We start from the raw sequence: 24,675 nt of genomic DNA, 5'->3' as shown, positions 1-24,675 counted from the left end.
AACACTGCAACAGGCTGGTTGAGGAAGCATGACAGGAGCCAAATGTGTAGCTAAGGCTTCTCTGTATGGACAGAGCTGACCCCAGACGATCCTGAAAATGGTGAACACCCCAGAGTCCCTGTGGGCGCTGCTCCTTTTGTGAAGTCATTAGAGTCCAATGAAATCAAAAGCTTGGAGGTATTACTCCTGTATTCATCTCTGTGGTGTAGACAAATCCGTCTCTGTGATTTGGCTAATTGCATGACAAAAAAACCCACGTGGATGCAATGCCCCATGGGCTTCACTGCTTTCACGGCTTTTGAAAAGTCACTAACAGAACACCTGTCAGGTTTAAGTCCTCAGGGACGTTCAACATTGTTGCAACACGTTGATGATTGATGTTTTGTGACTGGTAAGCAGACCTTTGAGAACAATACAAAAGTGCTGCTGAAACAGCTTACTGAGCAGGGTTCACATGGTCAGACTCTCCAAATTCCCCTGGGACACGTGATCACGTCAGACGGCAAGTCCCTCTCACTAAGAAGGACTGCTGTGATTTAATCTATTCCAAACCACAAACAGACAATGATGACATTTCTTTGCACGACATATTGCTGTAAATGCATACCAAACTATGCAACGTGAGTGGCTCCACTGTCAACAATGATACATGGGAGGTGGACCCACTTTACACAACAGACATGTGACTAGTGACACATGCTTTCACAGACCTAAAACTGACACTGCAGACTGCACCAAGTTATGGATTATCCATCATCAATCCTAGCAAATCATAGGCCCAGACAGTGGATGAACAGTGGCCTCTGTTTTATCACTGGAGCACGGGGCGACAGCAAAGACCAGTGGTATAGTTCTCATCCAAAACAGTATCAGCAGCCAAAAAAGACATTCTAGCTTCATGTGACCCTGTGAGCTACTCCGACTCAAGACTTTTGGTACCATATTGTGTATCACTGATCCATCTAGAGCAGGGGTGGGCAATCTCAGTCCACGAGGGCCGGTGTCCCTGCAGGTTTTAGATCTCACCTTGGGTCAGCACACCTGAATCACATGATTAGTTCGTTACCAGGCCTCTGGAGAACTTCAGGACATGTTGAGGATCTAATTTAGCCATTTAAATCAGCTGTGTTGGTTCAAGGACACATCTAAAACCTGCAGGGACACCAGCCCTCGTGGACTAAGATTGCCCACCCCTGATCTAGATCAAAGACACATGACTGTATGGCAGCCTCCTCTGACCTATAGAACAGGTCTGGTCAGCTCAGACCTGGTGGTCTTTGTGAATGGCTCAGCATCGCACAACCGAGACACTCAGTTTAGCTGGCAAATCAGCTAAAGCTGTTGAATTTTAGCATCAATCCCAGCTTATGAAATCACATGGGGCTGCATGTGATCCAAGCACACAAGCTGAAAACGACAGCTTATAAATGATTCAGGGAATCACTGCACATCAAACTTTTAATATGTTATAAACTAAAGCCATTTTTAAAGATAGAGTTGGACAGAATATGAAACCAGACCATATCTTTAACATCAAAAGAGCACAACAGCTGCCTCAGACTAGGAATGTGGGGAAAACAGCAGGGACTTGCAGAACAGGTGAGGCATGGTATGGCCCTCGTAGAAAAAAACAAAACAAAAACATGTCTACGCGAACCTTTCTCCTCATTATACTAAACTGAGGGACCAATATCAGTCTACATTAAATGTAGAGGAAGGTGTGTTTTGACTCATCTAACATCTGTGTACTGTGATTAAGTAAAATCCTGTGCAAAGAGCGTGTGTACAAAAATGGGATACAATGGCAACAATAAAGGTCAGGATACACTTTGTTCTGCATTATCAACAAACAATGAATCCACACAGTGGATATAAAGGAGCCATGTTTATCCATGCCATATTAACCTTTGTAACAGGGTTTTTCTTTCAATAAATCTCAGAAAACCACTGTGGTTTTAATGCTCTGTCTGTGCCCAAACCTTGTAAATAGGTAAGCTAGTATTAATTCTTTTTCATTTGCATTTCAAATTTTATTTTTAGATTAAAAGGTACATTCCTTTTAATCTAAAAATAAAATTAAGTACCAGTCCAAATGAAGACTGTGCCAACAGACTATCTCAGACAATGATATGCTGGTATCACCTGATACTTATTGTTGCTCGACTACAGCTGGGATGTTTTCATGTAATGATGTAAAGTAACTGGATCTTTGATCTGTATGCTACAGAAAGGAAGTTTGGCACCCTGATTATTTTCTCTCCTACTGAGGAAATTGTAAAAAAAAATAAAATAAAAAAATAAAATGAGTGAAGCTTTGAGGTTGGAGTTAAACCAGAACTACTCACCATATGATAAAATATCCAAACTACTACATAATTCTTACAAGAAAAAAAACTAACTACACTTTCCATATCCAAAACGATACCAAAATCGTAGGAAAAGGCTCAGATATCATATACAAGTTGTGGCTTCCACAGAAAAAGACACTTCAGAGTTGTCTAAAATGGTGGTATTGTGACATGAAAGGACAGAGTGGAAGGCAGATGAAGAAAATCCCCGCCTGGTCCCTTAAAACTTTCATAACTGGGTCACGCTCACTTAGCATCGGTGGGACTTTTCCAATACAGGAAAACACCTCAGTCCCCAGAATGAGAGCATGGGTATGTTGTTTTTTAATCTTTTCCTCCCTTCAGCTAGTTGACTGTGCACTTTCTGGATGAATGAGTAAGATTCAATCTGGAGTTTCTCAAAAGACATCACAACAACCAACAACCACAACCACAACAAAAAATAGTAATAATAAAATAAATGAATAACACATGTCTACACCCTTAAACAACAGCAACACCTTTCATTTAATCTAGTCAACTTTCCTTCTCCCTTGCCTCTGAGCTTTGTGCATGTGAGCACATGTAGATGTGTCAGTAAATTATTAACACATCAACCATAAAACACTGGACCCTCGTGCTGCAGAGTCTATTCTAGTGCACAATCAACAGGTTTAATGCAGCAAACAGGAAGAGGCGACTGCAGCACTAATGACACTAATGTATCTGCTATAGGAAGAGAAAAGAGGCTCGTACCGATGATCCAAAAAAACAGCTGTGAGGTGAGTGAAATCGGTTGGAGCTACATGACACCTAATATCCCCTGGAGGGGATTTTAGGGAAGTGGTGCCTCCAAGCTGCAGCTGCTTTCTGTGCAGCTAATCAGATCCAAATATCTAAGACTACTGCCACGTTGTAAGCAGGACTGAAAGGCGTAATGTTACGTCTTACTATTGGGGAAAAGAAAAATGTCACTTTGGTTCCCATAACAGTTTCTCCTTATACTCCTTACACTTCACTCATAAACCTTCATGCATTTTTAAACAATGTCTTTTTCTTTTTATATATAAACAGAAAGAAAAGAGAAGGATTACAGATGATCTGTACATTCGGTTTAAGTAGCCCGTACAGCGTCCCGCCACCTCAGTAGGCTTGCCCTCCTGGCCAACAGGGAACAGAATGATAATGCCTGTTTTTAGAGGCCAGTAGAAGCACCTCATTCCCACTGATGCCAAACACAGCAAGAAGGGGGCCAGGGGCCAGCGTCACACTCAGAGTCCAGGACAGGGTATGAAAAACGTCTGTCCAGAACTGAACGAGATTGGGAAAAGACCAGTACACATATGGATCAGTGAGGCTTCAACAGTTTTGCATCTGTCACAATATGGAGTGATTTCAGGATACATATGAGATAATCTGGATTTTGGGAAATGGGCTCTATGCACCACATTGAACTGGATTTAACAGTGGCGGGCACATAATGATGTTGTGTTGACATGTTTTAGTATAGAGGCCCATGTTTTGTCAGAGAATGTCATGTTAAGGTCTTCTTCCCACACTGTCTTGAGCTTGGATGAAGAGGTATGTGTCAAATTTAACATTTTATTGTAAAGCAGGGAAATCAGCCCTGTGTTGGTTGGATTGAGTTGTAGGATAGTTTCTAATAGTATAGGCTCTAGTAGAGGGCTTGAGCCTGAAGTCTGGGAACAAATAAAGTGCCTGACTTGCAAGTATCTGAAAAAGTGTGATGGTGGTAGACTATATTTAATGGCAAGTTGTTCAAATGATGCCAGTTTGTTGGCTATGAATAGGTCCTTGAAGCAAGTTATTCCACTTCTGTGCCACTCCACAAACCCAGCGTCCTGGATAGAAGGTTTAAAGAGATAGTTAGATGCAATGGGGCTGAGAAGGGAGAAGTCAGAGTTTAAAGTATTTCCTAAACTGGCCCCATATTTTTAATGAGTGCACCACTACAGGGTTGTGGATGGAGTTGAATGAAGAGGATAAGAGTGGAGAGCAAAGTGCTGCTGGTAAGGATATAATATTGTCACTATGCAATTCCATAGTCACCCAGTCAGGACAACCACTCCGATTGTGGTAAAACTACCAGAACACCAAACATCGTATGTTAGCAAGCCAATAATAAAAACGAAAGTTGGGAAGTGCAAACCCACCCTCAATTTTAGATTTTTGAAGATGCTCCTTATTAAGCCTTGGGCGTTTACCCTGCCATAAGTAAGATGAGATGACAGAGTCCAGCTCATTGAAAAAAGTGTCAGGGATGAAAATGGGTAAGGCCTGTAAAAGGTATAAACATTTGGGTAGAATGGTCATTTTAATTGAATTGATATGTCCTACCAGAGACAGAGAGAGTGGTGTCCAGTGGGTGAGGGACTGCTTCACTTGGTTCAGCAATGCAATCACATTTTCTTTGAAAAGGTTTCTGGGTTTTTTTGTCATTGTGATTCCCAAATATGTACATTTTTCCTTTCAAATTTAAAGGGAAAACTCGTGAAGTCTAACATACTTGCTTTGCTACTTAACGGGAAGAGCTCACTTTGTGTGTGAATGTGTGTGTGAATGGGTGAAAGACTGAATGTGGTGTAAAGCGCTTTGGGGTCCCTTAGGGACTAAGTAAAGCGCTATACAAATACAGGCCATTTACCATTTGTGTTCAATAGAGAAATGGGTCTATAGGAGGCACATTCCAACAGATCTTTTCCTTTCTTTGCATTAAGTGTAATACAGGCTTCATAGAATGACTGAGGAAGAGATCTGGTGCACGCGCTGGGCTCTTCAAATCACAGACAAACAGTATCCCACATTCTTGATTTTTAGTTCACAAACACTTGTTGTAACGACTAACTACTCCTGACATTTTGGAGATGTTAGCTCTTTATACAGTAAAGTTACAGTGGGATACAAATAATATCAGGCTGATTCTGCCACGATTTGTTCCAATTTTTCTTTTTTTCTTGTTTTACATTTTTCTTGTAAAACAAAAAGGGGCCTAGCAAAAAAAGTTTGGGAACCACTGCACTAACTTTTTTCTTTCATAGGTGGACTGTTTTTTTAATTCTTGCTGAATAAGCAATAATCTGGCCTCTGATATAAGCCTTAAAGGCATCCCATACGACAAGGCTGGAAGTCTCTGGGGGAGAGTTGGTGGCAAAGTAAAAGCGCATCTCATCCTGGATAAACTTTACAAAATTTTCATCTGACAGAAGGGTCGAGTTGAGCCATTGTGCAGCTTTAACAGGAGGATGTGGAGAAGAGTAAGAGGGGCGTCATCTGAAATAACTATGCTATGGTAGGCACAGGAGTGGACCTGCTGCAGATAATTAGTGTCAATGATAAAGTAATCAATTCTTGAGTATGCATGGTGCACATGTGAAAAATAGGAGTAATCTCTTTTATGAGGATTTAGGGTACGCCAAGCATCACACACTTCATATCCTGATAGAAAGGCATGAATGACAGGTGCAGGTTTGCTTAGAACATTACTCTTAGTGGATGAGTGATCCACGATTAACCAGCAGTTAAAATCACCCCCCAGAAAAAGAGAGTAGATATTTAAATCGGGTAGAGAGGAGAATAGTTGTTTAAAGAAATTTTCGTCATCTGTATTAGGAGCATACACATTTACTAGGGCAACAAGACTGTTATATAGTTTTCCACTAACTATGAAATATCTGGCATATTTGTCTGCTACGACACTGTGAGCCTCAAAAGGAATGTTCTGCCTGACCAATATAGAAACCCCACGTGCCCTAGCTTGGAAAAGTGAGTGAGAACACTGGCCCCTCCAACGTGAGAAGAGACGGACATTTTCAGAGGCCCTGAGGTGGGTCTCCTGCAGGAAAGCCACATCAGTGTTATGGAGTTTAACATGTGAGAAAACCCTCCTTCTCTTGACTGGATGGTTTTAGACGTTTAAAACTCCAGCTTAGAAAGTTTAACTGCAGACTCATCTGATTTATATCAGCAAAGACAATATGCACACTGGCCTTAGATGATAAGAACAGAATAACTTTACAGTGGGAGGAAATTAGCTCAGAACACGTGAAAAAAAAAAGTCCGTGTATGAGGTTCATAGCAGTAATCCTTACCCTCCCCAAACCCTCCCCACAACAGAAAATGGCTGCCAAAAAAAAGAACAAGAACGAACGGCGAGCTCTTCAAACTTAACATATTTAAAGTGTTACTCCTCCTGTCTATGATAGCAACAACCTAGGTGTTGAAGCAATCTAACCACTGCTCCGGTGGCCATAGGATATTATGCTGAAACCTCTTATCTTACTGTTAAGTTTTGAACCTGTGTATCAGCCACCAAGTCTAAATGTGTTTCAAAGCAGAGTCCAAGTATGTAAACAAACAAACAAAAAAAGGCAGATATAGTTACCTTCATGTATTTTAATGGAGTGTGAGCTTATCTCGTTTTCTTGGCTGACTGAAGTGATGTGCTCCAAATAGCACAGCAACAAGAATGTGGCTGACAGATCCGCACGCACTTTTCATTTTAATGTGAGTAAATCAGTTTCCAGCCTGTCTGAGCTTGACTATGTTGCCAAGTAAATACTGGAGGACTAGCATGTGTCAATTACACTACAGCAGCGGTCCCAAACCTTTTTTGCGCCACGGACCGGTTTATGCCCGACAATATTTTCACGGACCGGCCTTTAAGGTGTCGCGGATAAATACAACAAAATAAAACTAGTACCGGTACCGAAAAATATAAGATTTATTCATAACACACGTGAAAAGACCCAGGAAAACCGAGTTAACGATAAAAACGATAACAAAATAACGCTGAAAACCGATAAAAACCCTGAAAACCATACATTTCACACCTGAGCCTCAACTCTCGGTACCAAACGACTCACGGACCGGTACCGGTCCGAGGCCCGGGGGTTGGGGACCGCTGCACTACAGCCTTTTTACAGTCCTGTCAATTTCCATTCATAGACTTTGGTTTAATTTATTCTGCTAATGGCATTCACTCATTTGATGTGCCAGTTTCAATCACCCTCACAATGCTGCCACAAGAAAAACATTTTGCTCCATGAAATACAGAAAAAAAAAGTTACAGCTCTGCTGCAAAATCTTTTGGCTACTGTAAAAACTACATTTTAACTCTGACATAATTACACATCCAGCTCTGGATAAACAACTCTTGTGACGCTGGTGTTTAAAGTACAAAATCATAAAGGGTGTGATTTTCTTGTTTTCTTTCTTTTAGAGCGGTCGGTTGCTGGGCTCATCACCATCCACATCCAGTTGAAGAAAACCTTTCATTTGATGCGGTTAGGGGACAAAAACAAAAGACTTTGAATGGCACAACTGGAGTCTCTCCTTATACTATAGATTTTTCTCTGAGAAGAGAAAATATTCCATTTTTTAAATACCAAATAATGTTGCATTTTAAACAAAGTGTGGACAAAATTCAAGTAAGAATATGCCAAAATCATTTAAAACTTAAGTTCAGTTTTTTAACTTCAGAACATTGTTTTTAATGCATTGTACTTGTTTTCAAACTCGTCTTAATCCTGTTTAATCAGCTGTTAAATTGGTTGCAGGGAACCATCCTTTCTAGTTACTGTAATGTTCCTTTTAACCTGCAGTAGTTTAGAGGACAAATTATTTTGCGCACTCTCATTTCCATCCTGAATGTGAGAGCAGTGGCAGCACTGCAAATAATAAATGATAAATGGTAAATGGCCTGCATTTGTATAGCGCTTTACTCAGTCCCTAAGGACCCCAAAGCGCTTTACACTACATTCAGTCATTCACCAATTCACACACACATTCACACACTGGCAATGGCAAGCTACATTGTAGGATGCCGTTTCATGTACCTCCTGCCATTGAATAACATGCTGGGCTTCCTCTCTGTCAGGATGTCAGTGGGTGGGGGAGATATCATGGAATTAAAAAATAAAATGTACGTCACATTTTTGATCTCAAAAAAATAAAAGGGAGGGTGACACGTGCTGCTCATGAACGTAGTCACTGCTGCAGTCCCAGAGTGGAGCCACAAGTCTTAGACAGGAAGGCTTAATGGCATCTGAAATCCTTCAATTGTTTCCACTGACACAGATCAACATTTTTATAGTTGTAAATGCTGCAACGGCCTTCAATATTTTTTGCTTTATTAAAACTCTTGCAAAGGCAGAGGAGGCACTACAGAAACACTGTTTTACTGCTAGCATAGAGAAACTGGAACAAAGTTCATTAAAAAGAAAAAAGAAAACCAGAGTGAAAACAACTCGAGTAAAGCAGAGTTGTTTGATACATGTAGCATCTTATCACGATCCTTGATCCCTCACTGCTGAATTGCATCTTCCTCCCTTCCACCCTGCTGACAGCATTTTGCACCATAACAAGTATCATTGTGACCTAAAATGCTTTTAGGTCACAATGACCTAAAATGAATAGCATATAAGCAGAAGGGTCAAAATGACCTAAAATGCTGGACTACCACTGATGGTTTGGGAGTGAGACTGGAATTCTTTCTCAAACATATCAGTATAATAGAGTAGAGTAGATTAGAGAAGTATATTAGATTAGATTTGTGGTTGAAACCTCCTTGTGGCTGTTCCTGTGTGAGGTTTGCCTGTTCTCCCTGATGACCTGACTGGAAAGCAGTAGGAAATCTCCCTGTTCAATTATAATTCGCTTCAGTGATCAGTGAGGGTGAAAGTTATAGTTTACAATAGTTTCACTCAAATCCTGACGAGCAGGATGGGGTCATGCTTTTGGTCTGCACCGTCAGTTAATGTTGTGGGATAAACTTCTTGTTGTGTCTCTCCAAGATGGCGCTTATGTGTTCGGCAGGCCGTCTCCACTGCTCTGTGCTGCTTCTTACCCTTCTGCTTATATGCTATTCAGGTGGCTCTGCAATGATTACCTATGACCGACATACTTGACCTAAGTGTTCGGCCACTCCATATTTACGGGTCGTACTTCCATGAATCGGACCTCTGGTGGAATATAGGAGATACCACTCTGCCGCGGACGGATCACCTCTCAGGAACATACTGCCTACCCCTACTTACTTCGCACAGGAGACGCTACAGGAAACGGGGTAAGCAGAGCTGAGGAATATTATTCTGAAAGCAAACAATTTCAGAATAATATTCCTCAACATAAAAACGCTGTATCGTGCAGAGAAGAAGGGAACATGATCAAGAAATGCCAAAGCCAACCTAGGACTGTTCCAAGAATGGAACAACATTCCAGCAGCCGGTCAACCAATTTCAAGCAGGCAACTTCCAACCACCGATCATTTTTCCCTCATGGGTGGTTGCCAGATGGTGACAGACTGGTCTCAAAGACCGTGTGAGTGGGGACCTAGCTTAGCAAGACTCTAGTAACCAAACCAAACTATTTCCACCACACAGTAGAACCGTTTTCATTTCAAAGAAGTTCTACAAAGCTTGCTGAACACTGCAACTGAGAAACCAACTAACTATCAGCTCTAAATGAATTTTGTGGTTTATATCGATCATTTGGCTTAAACATAAATTTGATTCCATTATACAACACAAGCAGGGCCATTGAGATAAAGGCCCTGCACTGAGACTTAAATAATATTTGATTCACATCATACTGGAGTCTGCAAGGACAAGATGGTCTTGTGTGATGTCAAGACATGCACCTACATGTATACATCATCTATACTATATTAACCTGAGCTGCACACAACATTCCAGTGAGTTAACTTGGCCACATCTTTAGACAAGTGAGGGCAGTTTCACACTAATCAGACACACACATCTTGCCCAGCATTCCTACCTCTGCCAGGATGTTCCAGACAAGTCTCTGAGGTTGGGGTAGAGAAGGCTCCACATCACCTTTACAGTGGCCGTCCTCGGTGTAGCCTAGCTGAAAGGCATCTGTGGCCAGTGTGTACTGAAGGAAAAAAAATAACAGGGAAGGAAAAGATTATTTTTAATACAAGAGTTGGCACACCCATACTTGTAAAAATGCACCTTATTATAAAAGTGGGAAAAGAAGTTGCCTTTGTTTGTTTTTTTGTTTTTGTTTTGTTTTTGTTTTTTTTAAACAGACAATACAAAAATAAAGGAGAGATGATGAGTGCATGAAAACTCAACATAAACATTTATATTAAAAAATGCTGCTAATCAAATGCACTTGATTAACTGAATATCTACAATTGTGAGCAACTGCAAGGTGATCGTCTGGAGCATTCAGGTTAATACCATGCCACAATTCAGTCCTCAGAGAACTTACAGATAACCCAAAAGCTGCATCGCTACTCTACAGACCTCAGTTAATACTAAATGTTATATTTCATGACAGCGAAATTAGAAAAAGACGCAACTAATGTAGCTTGTTTGGAACAGCTGCCAAGAAAAGCTGTCTCTTCTCTCTAAAAAGAACAGGGCAGCAGGGTTAGGTTTGCGACGCCACATCAAACAAACCACGAAACCTGTGACAAACTGGACTTATTATGCCATAATCTACAGCACAACATTTTGACACGTTTTATAGACAGGAAACTACAGAAAGTCTCGATTTTTTGGATTTTCAGACTAAACGAGATAACAATGGTAAGACACTTGTGCATAATTAAGGCTACTTGACAACATAAAAGCTTAAGAAATGAACTCAAGGATCAAGCTCTGTGGGACCACGAATGCCGTGAATATTTGTTTATCATTGGCCACGAGCATCTTTCTGAGCTCATGGGAAAGTGAATTTTTAGAGCTCCTGGATTTCACAGGCCATCATACAACAAAATATTACAGACTATGATGCACTGCTTTATATGAAACTACTTAAAGTAGAATATTTAAAATGAGCTCAGAGAAACATGATGCATTCATGTGTATGTGACACACACACACACATGAATGCACTCTATTCTTTTCAGCTGCTCGGATCATTTCCTGCGGCTAACCCACTCTATTCCAGCACACCAACCATCTGCATGTCCTCCTTCACTACATCCATGAAGCTCCTCGGAGGTCCTCCTCTTCTCCTCCTGCCAGGCAGCTCCATATTCAACATCCTATATCTGATAAATCCACCATCCCTCCCCTGCACATGTCCAAACCATCTTACCTCCAAAATGCTCAACCTAAGCGGTTCCTCTGATGTACTCATTTCTAAATCTGTCCATTCTTCTCACTGCCAATGAAAATCTGAGCATCTCCACCTCGGCCTGCTGTCTTTATGTCAGCAACACCGTCTCCAAAGCACACATCACAGCAGGTCTCAGCACCATTTTGCAAACTTTACCTTTTACTCTATTTGTGACTGAAGGATGGCAGTAAAGCCTAGATCCACAAACCCAGTGCAGCTCCTTCTGACATTCTCTATAATTCAACCATCAAACATGCAGTTTAAGGTGCTCTTTCTCAGCGTGAAACCATGCTGCTGCCTAAAGATAATCTCTGCTCTCCTCTCTTCTTAACCCAGGGTTAGAAATATTCATTCTTAAACATCATCATATACTGACACACAAATTTCTGCAGTCTTAGTAGTTTTGCTTCTTATATCAAGTAAAATTAATAAATACTGCTAATATTATCAGACAGTATGTTTTAGTCTTGCTTTTATCTCACTGTGGTAAAAATGGTGGGTGTTGAAGGCCATTAGTTCAAGTCTGATTGTCTCCCTGGAAGTGTCACTTCCTCATTGCTGTGCTTTCTAAGATAATACTGTAACACAGTCTGATTCTTTTAACACAGCCATATCCTGGAACTGGCTCCATCTGGAACTTTCAACTGCAGCTGTGCTATCCCTGTGTGATAAATGCATGTCAGCACAAATTCAGAAATAAGACCAAGGATCACCTCCCAAAGGTGTGCTACAGTTGGTGCATCAGCCCAGGAGTGCTCTGCATTCAGCCCACTCTTCCCATTCTTGTAGATCACAACGGAGAAGGATTTATCAAACCACCTGGGAGAGGAGAGAAGATAAAGCATAAAAGGAGATGCGTGTTGCCACAGCTTCTGTAAAGGTTGTAAATACTGCGGACTGTGTTGCAGACAAACACAGACAGCTGAGAGTGGACTATGTTAAGATTCCTCTTATGCTTTGAAGTCTACCACCATGAGTAGTTGGTGCACTGTAGTGTAAATTCTCAGTGAGCAAAAACACAGGTAAACACGATCGTGAAATTTACATCACTTGAGTCACAGATGCAGAAATAAGAATCCTGCACTGTAAGAAAAAGTCCTAATATAAAAGTATTTTACTGTGTATTTTACAGTTTTGTTCTGTTCTTCTAGAATATCATTAAATTTACATAAATAGACTGTGATTTCACATTTCAAATGTAAATTAACGTAAAATCACTGTAATGTAATAAAACATAATTTTCATGATTATTAAGTGTATCTGTCTGTACATATGCATATTTAGATTGTTAAAATACATTCACAAATGTATCATAATTTCACAAATATTTGTCTGTTATTTGAAAGATTGAACTGTTAAATTCAAATGTAATGCTATGGAAAAATATATGAAATGATTCTTATAAACTATTAACATCAAATAATTATTACTATTATTGCTATTTAGGGCGACTGTGGCTCAAGAGTTGGCAGTTTGCCTTGTAATCAGAAGGTTGCCGGTTCGAGCCCCAGCTCGGACACTCTCGGTCGTTGTGTCCTTGGTCAAGACACTTCACCTACCGCCTACTGGTGATGGCCAGAGGGGCCGATGGTGCGATACGGCAGCCTCGCCTCTGTCAGTCTGTCCCAGGGCATGCAATCCATTATTATTTAAACCAACTGTTAACTGTATATTTCTGTACATTTAAGTATTATTATTCATATTGCCACATTCATTGACCTTGTTTATAGGTAATTTCATTGTTTAATCACGTTAAAATGTTCCTAATTTAATGTTTAAAAGCACTTGAAAAAGGCAAAATCCCATGTAAAATTAGAGCAACAAACTGTATTGTCATTACTGAAAATAACCGTATTTTTATGAGAAAGTTATTTTCTGTCATTTTATGGTATTATTTTGGCGCCCCAGCTGCCAGAATATTACTGGTTTTTTTGGAGGTTTTTTTTTAACAGTGTGGCTTTAGACCGGACAAAACAGATTCCAGCAATTACCAGTGTTATGGGACAGAGCCAGGTCTATAACCAGTGTCACACCATCAATGATACTGATACCACGCAGATATCTGTGCTGTGAAACTCTTTTATGGTCGTGTGACAAAGTGGAGCAGTTGTAAAGCTCTCCATTTGTCCCCCATATGTGTTTACTTTATTTTGCACATTATACACATTATTTTGTTTCTATGTATTTGCTTCCATTTGCTATTTGTCACGTAACATTGCTTCACTCACTATCCCGGGTTTGTTTGTGTAAGCGTTCTGTTGCCGGCAAATTAACATTCTGCAAATCAAGACAAATACTAAGTTATTTTTCTTTATATTTTATTATGTTACAGATTAAGTCATTTGTTCATACTTACTTTGTTTGTCCTTTCAGTCTTCATGAGGGACAGGTGTGGGGAAACGCCCGCCTGGCATTTCCTCATTTTAAAATCCTGATGATGTCACGCATGACATCAGCGGGTCAAACTAAGTGGAGGGATTTCTTTTTCCATAGAGATGCTTCCTTTTGTTTGTGTTAAGGTTTAAAGGAATTTGTTGAATGTTTTTCCTTTTGTTAATATTGCCATTTAGTTGTGTGAATGTGCATATTAGAAGTTTGTAGAGGTTTTGTGTTTTTAATCATCTGTGTAGAGTTTTACATCCCTCAGTTGAGTGAGTGGTACTGGCTGGGCAATTGGAGGGAAATTGATGGCCCTATTTAAAGCCAGTCTCTACAAGATGTAAGAGAGAGGAGAGGTGAGCTGTGTTACCAGAGCCATGTTATGTTGAGTTTTGTTAACTGAATTGATTTGGGGGGAAGTTTTGTTAAGTTCTATTATATTGAGTTCACTGTAAATAAATTGCTCACCTTGGAAATCTGAAATGCCTGCGTAGTCTGCTTCCCTACCACCTTCCTTGACGTTCGTGTCTGACTACTTCACAGGTCGCCTTGCATCTTACCATTCTGACAAAGAATTCTTAAAACACATTTAGTTTAGACGACTAGCCCGCAGGGAAAAACTGCTCCACCAATGACGAACTGCCACGCACATCCCCCACACAGAAAGAGCTTTCAATCTGTCCATCCTGTGTGTACCGGCCAGTCAAGGAAACACAGGAAACTGTGTGGAGTCCAGATCAGCCAGAGGAGTCTGTTTGGGGACTCAAGCTTCCTTACTGCAAACTCTTTAAGGACTCAAACTTTGCAACTGCAGTTGTCAAGATATGTAGCTGAATTTCAATGATGAAAATCAGGATAATAAAAGGATTCATCACAATCCTTTATTTTTTGTTTTTGTCACAATCACATCATACTAGTGACTGTATGACAAGACTGTTGACCTTCGCTTAACCAGGCGTGGTGACACTTTCTCTCAGCCACACCCACACACACAAATCCAACGCCTCCTCCCATATGATGTGTACAGCGGATCAGCTGGAGGCGCAACTGAGGATTGCAGTGGTCCCAGATCCAGCTGTACACACTGGAATACTCTCCCATGTTGCTTGTCTGTGTTTTATTGTGTTATGGTGTGTTGATATCTGTGCATTCCTGGATTATCCTTTTGTGTTACACATTTCGATTTTTTTCCCCCTGCTACCTAGCCTGACCCGTGTCCCCAATGTGATGTTTGTGTATTGAATGTATAGTCGGCAAGGTCTGTCATATCAGCTGTGGGCAACTGCAACTGACAAATAAAGGCTATCCCTCTCTCTCTCATCTATACCAAAGGAGGATCCTTGGCAGCCTGAGGCCTGTGAGAAGTGGAGTAATCACAGACATGTTTCTGTGACCTGAACTGCTGGCTATGCACATTTATTCTCCAGAGATTCTTACTGTTGCTATTATTTCTATTTCAACTGCTGTGACACGGTGACTTTCCAGCTTCTGGGACAAATATAGTAGTTGTTTCTTGGTTGTATATAAGACATACATTCACAAAGACAGCAATTGCTGACTACAACCATTATCAGCAGGAAGTGCAGAACATGAAGTGTTTTAAGAACCAAAAAACAGTTTAAAAATGTATCATGCAGATTTCATTTTGGGACACTTTGGGCTCCTAAGTAGACACAGTATTTATCACCAGTGCCCCCGTCTTCTATCGGCTACTTTCAGCAGAACAGGCCACATGAAAGCTCATTCATATCAAACTCTTTCTTGAAGATGGCAGTAAGTTCAGAGTGCAATCTCCACAGTCATAGCGTGTGTGTGTGTGTGCGCGCGCGTGCGCATGCGCGCCTCATGGAAAATATGCAGCAGTCTGAGGATCAAAACAAAAGAATAGAAAACATTTCTCCGCCTACATCCCTCTGGTCGTATTTTAGGGAAATCCAGGTGTGACTCAGTGAGCAGCTTAAATCACATCACACAGTTTTGTAGGAAAGATGACTAGACACACAGAGATGCCAACAAAAGCGCTAAAGATTAACAACTGATTACTATATTTGTGTTTCACTTCACTAATCTCCTGCCATCCTGTGTACTACTCTGTTGGTATTTTAGGAGAATCCAGCCATTACCATGTACAAATGTTGCCACGCTATCCAGTATGTTTTTTGACACATTTATTGTAACTGACAAAAGATAGCAAAACAAAGCAAAAAGAAAAAGTGTCTAGCAGAGAACTCATCCTATTGCAAGTAAGCCTGCAGTCTGAGTGAAGTACTTGTTTGGAGTAACATGGTACTTTCCGGTTTTTAAAATAAGATGAACCCTGATTATCCAAGACCTAACGTGCAGGAGAAAAAGGTCATTTTTCCTATGTGGAAAACATCAGCATCACATTACATCATTCTTACATGGACAGACCTTGATGCAATCAGTTCTTAAATATCACCCGACTGTCTTCCAATAAATGGCACGGTATCCCCAGAGCATTACATACTGATGGTGAACATTCTCTTGGCTATGTAATCTACTTTAAGTGGTGATGTATCTTTTGTCTCCGAGAAAAAACACCTGATACTACAAATCTACCTTCACCTTCACATTTTTATACAATGCTCACTGCAGTTGGGCTCTTGAATTAAGATAGAAGTCACTACACATGGTTTTAAATATACCAGGTCCATAAACACCCCCCACACAGGTTCCTTGGTGATCTCTCACCTGTCATAACATTTCCCATGAAGCAGAGACTTAGCGTAGCAGTCCAAGTTCCCCTCTGGGTCATCTCCCCTCATGCCTTGCTCCTCGTCATCCAAGGTTACAAAGAAGGCCGCCCTCTCAATGGCATCCAGCGATCTCTTGTTGACCCCAGAGCTGAAGTACTGCTTCCTCATCTGAGCCCAAGGGATTCTGGGAGGAAATGACATGTCTTTATTATAAATCATTATTTTGCTCATGGGCCTGTACTTACTGCCAGCACATCTTTTTGCACAATTGTCCTAGCAAAAAAAATAAAAAGTACTAAAGAAACCTCAGAAGTGTACAAAGTTCACAGAAAAGTCAACTCAGCGGAAACTGCAGACGCTCCATAATAATTATGAGGAATCATACTTCACTAAACACTGCATCCTTTTCAAGTACCGTCTCCACTCCAAGATAAACTAAGACAATCTGAAAGCTCAAAACATCAAACTACTGTTCACATCAATCAGACTAAAGCTTCCAACAAAGTCTCCACAAAGTCAAAGACATCGGCATGTGACGCAAACGTCAAAATGAGAGGACAGTTCGTGGACAAAAGTCCGGTGACTTTTGCTCAGTATCCAATTTGATGGTCGGCTCACTACTTCAGTAATACACTCTGCTTGATGGATGAGCCATTAATGCAAAGACTCATGGGACTTGGATTGCTTTAAGTTGTGCTCCATGCAAACTAAAACAAATAATGTGTTGGCAGCACAATATCCACATTGCAGTTCTGGTGTCAATACCATCTTTTCATTGATTATGCACAATACTAATCATGCTGGAGAACAAAACAGCACGACACTAGCAACAGGAAGTGAGCGCCTGCTAAACAGGGGCGGATCTAGAGAAATTTTCTTAGGATGGCATGAGGGTGGCAAAGAAATCAAATGGGGTGGCAAAATCAAAGCCTTTTTTTTCAAACACATATGCAGGTGGTTACATATGGTTCAAATAATTCAAATGCAGTAAGTTTTTTATATAAATATAGTCTATAACTTAATTATTGTCTGTAGCCCACATAATTACACACTTTAGTTACATAAAACATGTGAGATTTGACCTTATGTACTGTATAGCCTGTATAATAAATAAATATGTAGCCCAAGAAGTATAAAAACCAGAAAGCTACACAACATGGGGCAGTTCGTTTACAAACACAAGTCTAACTTAAGTTTCACACTGTTTTTTGTTAGAAAACAATCACATTGTTACATGCTTAAACTACACAAAATGTCAGAAATCTGCACTGTCATGAACAAAAATTTAAACCTAATTTTTCATGATTTGTTGGATTAACCCACTGAGGTCTGAAATACAACTGGACATTTTTGACTCCTTTTGAGTTTATGTTTGTATTTCACCCTCAAATTGTTTCATTTTATTTTTTCCCCTTGCCTTGTTTGGTGTCATTCTTTTCAGCTCAACTGAATTTCGTTGTTTTTTTCACTGACATACTGCACTAGTATTACTGATCTGAAATCACACAAAGAACTTAAAATCCTAGTAGTATTTTTTACTGTAAAAAAAACACAGACATGTTGAGTAAATATAAATTGTACATTTTGTAAACATATATAACTATTTATCTAAAAATGCAGCCAATACACCTGCCGTTTTTTTCATTTTTTACAACCATTTAAAAATATTACTAAAACTAAAATGACAGAACAATCAGGTGTTGCAATAAGATGCCCCACAAATGATGTGTGCCAGTAAAAAAAAAGTTTGTCCACCAAAAGAAAGAGGAGAACAGCACAGGGATAAACCTGCAGGCCTGACAACAGGTGTATCACTCCGCTGGTTTTCTACTTAGTGACAGTGTTTACGTTGCAAATGTGCCTTTGTGACATTCATTAGTGCCCTCACTGACACACAAAACAAAACGACTACACAACAGAACAACTACACAAGACAACACAACACACTAAGTATACACTCCACACTAAACGTCACAAATCTCCCACATCTAAAATCTCTCTCGCTCTCTCTCTCACTCGCTCGCGCTGTCTCGCTGCCGTTACCGTCACTCCCAAAACTTTCCCCTCTTCCTAAACATCCAAATCCCACGTGTTGACTTTTTTTTTAATTGGTCGACATGGTACATTTTTCCACCGATAGGAAAGAGGTGGCTTCTTTTCCTTTCTTTACTGTTTTCGCGCTGTCCTTAGAAAACGCTTAAAACACACACACACAAAAACGTGATGACAATATTTAGAATAAAGCGTGACTTATATATATTATCATAACTCTGGATTTACTGGCCTGTAATTAAAATGTAAAAACTTTGAAGTCCGAACTTTCAATGCGGGCTGAAATAGACTCAGCGTGGCTGCAGCTTGTTGCTATGTCAGCTTACATTAGTCATGTGATTTGGAGGTGCAGCATGTCTGTGGACCACAGAGGGTTAACAACACTCACCTTCCTTCCATTTCCAGAGTGTAACATCCAACCACCTGTGTAAAAAGCGAAATTCCCATGGTGTTGTTCAAAATGTGCTCTGGCACAATCATAAGCATCGCTTGCTACTGAAAACGAGAAAAAAGCCGGTCCTGCTATGGGCTGAACCATTTGTTAATGGTGGAGGGGGGGAACACTATGCAATATATTCAGTTTTAGCATTTATATTCACTGTTGACTGTAACTACGCTCAAACTGTTAATGCTATCTTATTTTAATAAACAACACTGTCATATGCAAAACTGGGGTGGCACTTGGGGTGGCAAGGGATCATTTTAGGGTGGCACTTGCCACCCCATGCCACCCTTCTAGATCCGCCCCTGCTGCTAAAGTCACCAAGTCTAAAACAGGGAATCCTAAAGGGAGGGAGACGTGTATATATGCCAAGTCTTAATGGAGACAAGTGCAATTAAAAGATAAATCATGTGAGCTTGTCAAAGAAGAAAATCAGCATGTGTAGATTTCTATCAGTGAGTGAGGGCGTTAAGAAACAACACACTGACTTGCGGGTGTTTCATGTGTTTTTCACACATCAAAGGCAAACAGTTCACCAGCACACTTGTTTGTCATGATTGCCAGCACAAGCACACATAGGCTATGACTGAACAATGGCACATGTCCTCATATCCTTCACAATATCTCACAGGATCCTCCTAACAATCCATCTGCTGATATACCAGGGGTGCCAAACTCATTTTAGTTCAGGGGCCAAATGGAGAAAAGTCTATTCTCATGTAGGCCAGACTGGGAAAGGACAGTATGTTCAAAAATAGTACAAGCACAACATAGCTATTAATTACTAGTGATGGTCGCGGTCGCGAACGAAATGGCTCTTAGAGCCGACTCTTTGACCTGAACGACGTGAGCCGGCTCCTTATCGCGAGCAGTGGTGTTTTTTTTCTCTCTCTCTCTTTCTCTCACCCTCTCTCTCGCACTTTTTTCCGCTTCACTCAGCACGGAGCCTTGTGCTTGCGCAGGGCAGAGGGGGGAGGGGCGGTAGTTACACTCTCAGTAGCACAGGAACAGAGCGAGAGGGAGAGACAGAGAAAGAGAGCCAGGGACAACAACGTCACATTAGAAAGGTAGAGTAATCATCCACAACTATTTTCAGTTGCAGATGATAAATGATACAGAAAGTTTATTCATGCAGGCCCATATGACAGAGAATGTGCATCTTCTTTTTGTTTTCATATTTTAATTTATATTTAATTGTGTTGTGGTTTGCAGTGTTTTGTGTTGTTTCACTTTAAATTTGTTTAAAGGGAAAAAGCTGAAAATTTAAATAGTTAAAAGTTGAAATGTAAATAGTTGGTTTTTGTATTATATGATTTATTTATTACATTTTATGTTGAGTGAATAAATAAAAGTCTATTTACGGTGGCCCCTAGAGACGAAGTACGTACAAACTTCAAAACACATAAAAACTCCGAAGCACGTACAAACCCCGAAGCACGTAAAAACTCAGAAGCACGTAAAAACTCTGAAGCACGTAAAAACTCCAAAACACGTACAAAAGACAACAGAAGTGCTCCAGAATGCTAGGCCCAGTGTTGAGCTTTTGTTACCTAGTGGCTACACAAGCCAGCAAGTACCAACGACCGGATTTGGTGTGTGGTAGTAACAGGTAAATGAACATTTTTTTGAATTATTTGAATATATATGAGTGCTTGTGTATAAATACACAAACAATACACATATGCTTTCAATTGTGTAATTTAAGTGATCTAGGTAGCTCTGTTTTGGAAGTTCAGTTAACACTAGAAATGTGTTTTGGAGTTTGTACGTGCTTTGTCTCTAGGGGCCACCGTAAATATTTATATATAAACATATATAAAATAAAACCACTTTTTTTTTACATTAGTAATTCCTTTTGTGCATAATTTTATATTGTTGTTAATAATAAATTAATTAACGCAACAAAACAACCTAAAGAGCTAGTTCGGAGCCGAAAGAGCCGGCTCTTTTTAGTGAGCCGAGCCGAAAGAGCCGGTTCCCTAAAAAGAGCCGGAAATCCCATCACTATTAATTACAAAATACCTCAAGATATTTAAGAAATTCTGAAGACAAAGAACACACAAACACACAGTGTCTCAATGATTCACAGAACTATACCAGGGTGTCTCATGCAGCATTATCAGTGGGTTTGCATAGTTGACTCCTGATACCTGGCATCTTTTAGCTTTCACCAGCTCATCAATATCAGGCGTCACATCCTGAGTGGCAGCTAACTTCAGGATGTGATTCAAGTGCTTGTGTGTGAGCCTTGAGCGCAGTTTTGTTTTATTTATGCTCATTGCAGAGAAAACTTGCTCACAAAGATATGTGGTTCCGAACATGCACAACAGTTTTGCAGCGAGGACTGTCAAGTTGGGGTAACCTGGCAAGAGATTCTGATCAAATGTGTTTGAGCCAGTTGTGGCAAATTTGCCGTTCAAATCCGAGTCACACTGCAAGTCTATTATTTCAAGTTGGATGCTGACGGGAAGATCAGAGAGATTCACGGAGGGACGCAATTGGAACAGGAGTTTCTTTTTTTGAAAAATTGCAGCTCATTTTTTACTTTACAAAATCATCTCGCGGGCCAGATTAGACCTGTTTGCTTCAATAAACTCCTTGGTTGCTTTGTCTGCATGTTTTGGGGCATTATGCATCTGTATTATGAAACAGTGCCTAATCAGTTTTACTACATTTAGCTGATGTCAGCAGACAGTATGTGTCTGAACACCCCAGAATTCAGTCGGCTGCTTCTATCCTGTGTTACATCATCAATAAACAGAATCACCTGCACTGATAGCTAAGCTATTTATTTTCCAGGATATAGTTACATCGTTACTTCGTTAGAGTTATTTGATATTATATTTTGCACTATCCTACTGTTAGGGCTGTGCGATATGACCAAAATCTCATATCCCGATATAAGACATCTATCGTCCCGATAACGATATAAATCACAAAAATTTTACATTTTCTGAAAATTCTGTGAATCTCGGGCAGCTCGACTTGCGCGAAGTGTTTCCAGCTGGGCGTCGTGTACCTGGAGTCGAATGTTTTAACCGATGCATGAAACTATACATTTTTTAGACATAAGTTGTAATGGCCGCCGTTTTCTTTGTGAGTATTTATTACACGGCGTGCTGCGGGGAAAAGCCTGTTCTAACGTTTGAGTCTAAGGTTTATTTTTTAGCACCTGACGGCTCTTTTTTGCTTCTCATCCGTAAACACTCTGCATACTCTTTCACGTGATTCAGTTTATTTTGAAAAGTCTCAACAGGATCTTGAGCTTTATTGTGAAAGGTTTATGTGGAAAATAAACAAGCGGACACGCGATGGTTTTACCGTCGTTGTTGCTAAGGACAACGCATAAAAACAGGCGCTTGTCCGTCCGTAGTGTGGTTATATTAAATATAAAAGAAAGAGAGAACTTTAAGGAATTAATATATCCACTACAGCGACCATCAAAACGATGAAAAAATATTGCCGTAAACAGTTTATTTTGCGACACCACAAAACAAACGATAGCGTAAAATGAAACGATAGACGTTTTTATATCGTCATCCGATATATATCGTTATATCGAACAGCCCTACCTACTGTATACTAGTATTCTTATGGTATATATTGTATATCTTATTCCCCTGTTCCTCTGTCTCTCTTGCTGCATTGAGCATGCGTATGACAAAAGAATTTCCCGCGGGATAAAGTTCTTCTTATCTTATCTTAGTGTCCTGGCAGCTGTGCACACTCAAACCAGCACATGTTTTACAGATGTGGTGTGCTTTGGATCATGAGCGGTTCCATGAGCTCTGATTAGTTTATTATGGTGCCATCCAGTGGTTGCACTGTGGCTCGTCTCTGTGAGCTGCCTCTGAGCAACCCGCCAAATATAAAGACACCAGGTTCAGACAACTTTATACAACTGACCGTGTTTCAGTAAAGAAATTAAATAAAAATTGAATTACTTTATTTTAATGAAAGAAAAATGTAGATGTTAATTTTAAAAAGTTTATTCAGGTTTAAAAACTCTCATCTCTCCTTAACTACAGACTAGAACCTGTGATGAGCTTTTCATATTTCTCCCAAATATTTCACAGTTAGTTAAGTTAGAAAAAGGCAAAAAAAAGTAATGTGACATCACCCACTTTTCCCCCACATTTAGAAAATTCAAACAGCACCACACCGTGCCATGTCAAATTTTTGGAGCCAGAAGTAAGAATACCAGGATGCATCAGGGGCTGCCACTTTGTACGTACCTGTCTCCAGCAGTGAGAGCTCCCAGTTTCTCCTCTCCCGGAAGCGGGGGTGAAGGGTCATCAAGGATCCTCTGGATCTGGTACTCAATCTCCCTGGGGGACAGCAGGCGGCCTGCCCGGTACACCCACAGGCAAAAATAGCGCCCCCTATGGTACACTGCCACAAACTCGCTGTCTAGCCAGTGCTGGAGCACATCTGTGGAAAAGAGTAGGGATTTGCCATATTATACCATCTGCAATAATACCGGTATCCATGACATACGTTTACAATTCCTAACGTGCGTAACAAAACAAGTCCGGGCATGTCTGAGTGTAAGAGCGCAGCCTCTGATGACAATTTAGTAGCTGATAATGAGGCTACTTCAATATCCTCCTACAAAGCACAGAAGTCTACAAAACGTACAAGCAAACTGTTCCTGCTACAGATACTCCTGATCTCAGTTTGTTCATTTCTTTGGAATTGAGGAAACTTATAAATTGAGCAGGGGATCGAATAATAATTTCCGCCACTGTATATAATGACGTGTCACTACTTTTGCACCATAATTCTGCTGTTGCTGGCAGCTTGCTTCAGTTGAGTAATAGAAAAAAGAAAGCATTTCATCATCAGTAATCAACAATTTAAATTTCACATCATGTCTTTTGTTTTTACTCAAAGATGTGATTTTGCAGAGAAACAGCGAGAGAAGTACATCTATCAAAGTGCATCTTTATGTACTGAGTATGTGTGTGTTACCAGTCTTGACTCCTGGTGTGCGTGTTGTGTTGAACATCCTCTCACACTGAGCAGCACACAGGGGGATGACGGTACCTGGAAAGCGGCTCTACAGCACAAAGACAAACATTGTTTATCTTCCTTTCATTTTAAATGGACACTAAACCATGTGACCCTTACTAGATAACACAACGTATTCCACATAATCACTAAATACAGCCGCCTGCACCCTTCTGTCCCGCTCTCTGTGAAAGAAAGGAGGTGGGTAGAGCACATCAAAGGTTCTGCAGTATCAAGGGCGTGTGTACCCACCAAGAGTTAATTCTTTAACTGCCTTTCATGTTGACTTTAACTGCCATTTCTGTCCCCACAGACTCAAAGAGAGCGTGCAAGATTTGAGATATGGATGGATATAAACAGAGAGAATAATTATAGTCTTTGAAATTTATTACAAATATTATAGTCTTTTATTCCCATCAGTCCAATTAACTGATGGGAATAAAATTCCACTGAGTCCGAGTGTATAAAAGCAATGCCACGATATTAATGCAACATTTCCATTTAACGCCTCTGTATTAAAACTGAATGTGAACTTTGAATACATTCTGGTCGACATAATAAAACAGGAGCTCATCATTACAGGCTGAGAGACACTGAAGTTTGCAGACTACTGATGCAAAGAATCTGAAAGTGATGCGCA

The 24,675-nt window shown here is 40.3% G+C and overlaps 1 pseudogene; it reads right to left on the bottom strand.

The window, feature by feature from the left end:
* Positions 1–24,675, bottom strand: part of LOC134625707 (carnitine O-palmitoyltransferase 1, liver isoform-like) — a 71,883-nt pseudogene that overhangs the window by 19,848 nt on the left and 27,360 nt on the right.

Source organism: Pelmatolapia mariae, linkage group LG4 (genome assembly GCF_036321145.2).
Source record: "Pelmatolapia mariae isolate MD_Pm_ZW linkage group LG4, Pm_UMD_F_2, whole genome shotgun sequence".
NCBI lineage: Eukaryota > Metazoa > Chordata > Actinopteri > Cichliformes > Cichlidae > Pelmatolapia > Pelmatolapia mariae.
The sequence above is the reverse complement of the archived record's forward strand: the minus strand, read 5'-3'. Positions and strand labels throughout refer to the sequence as shown.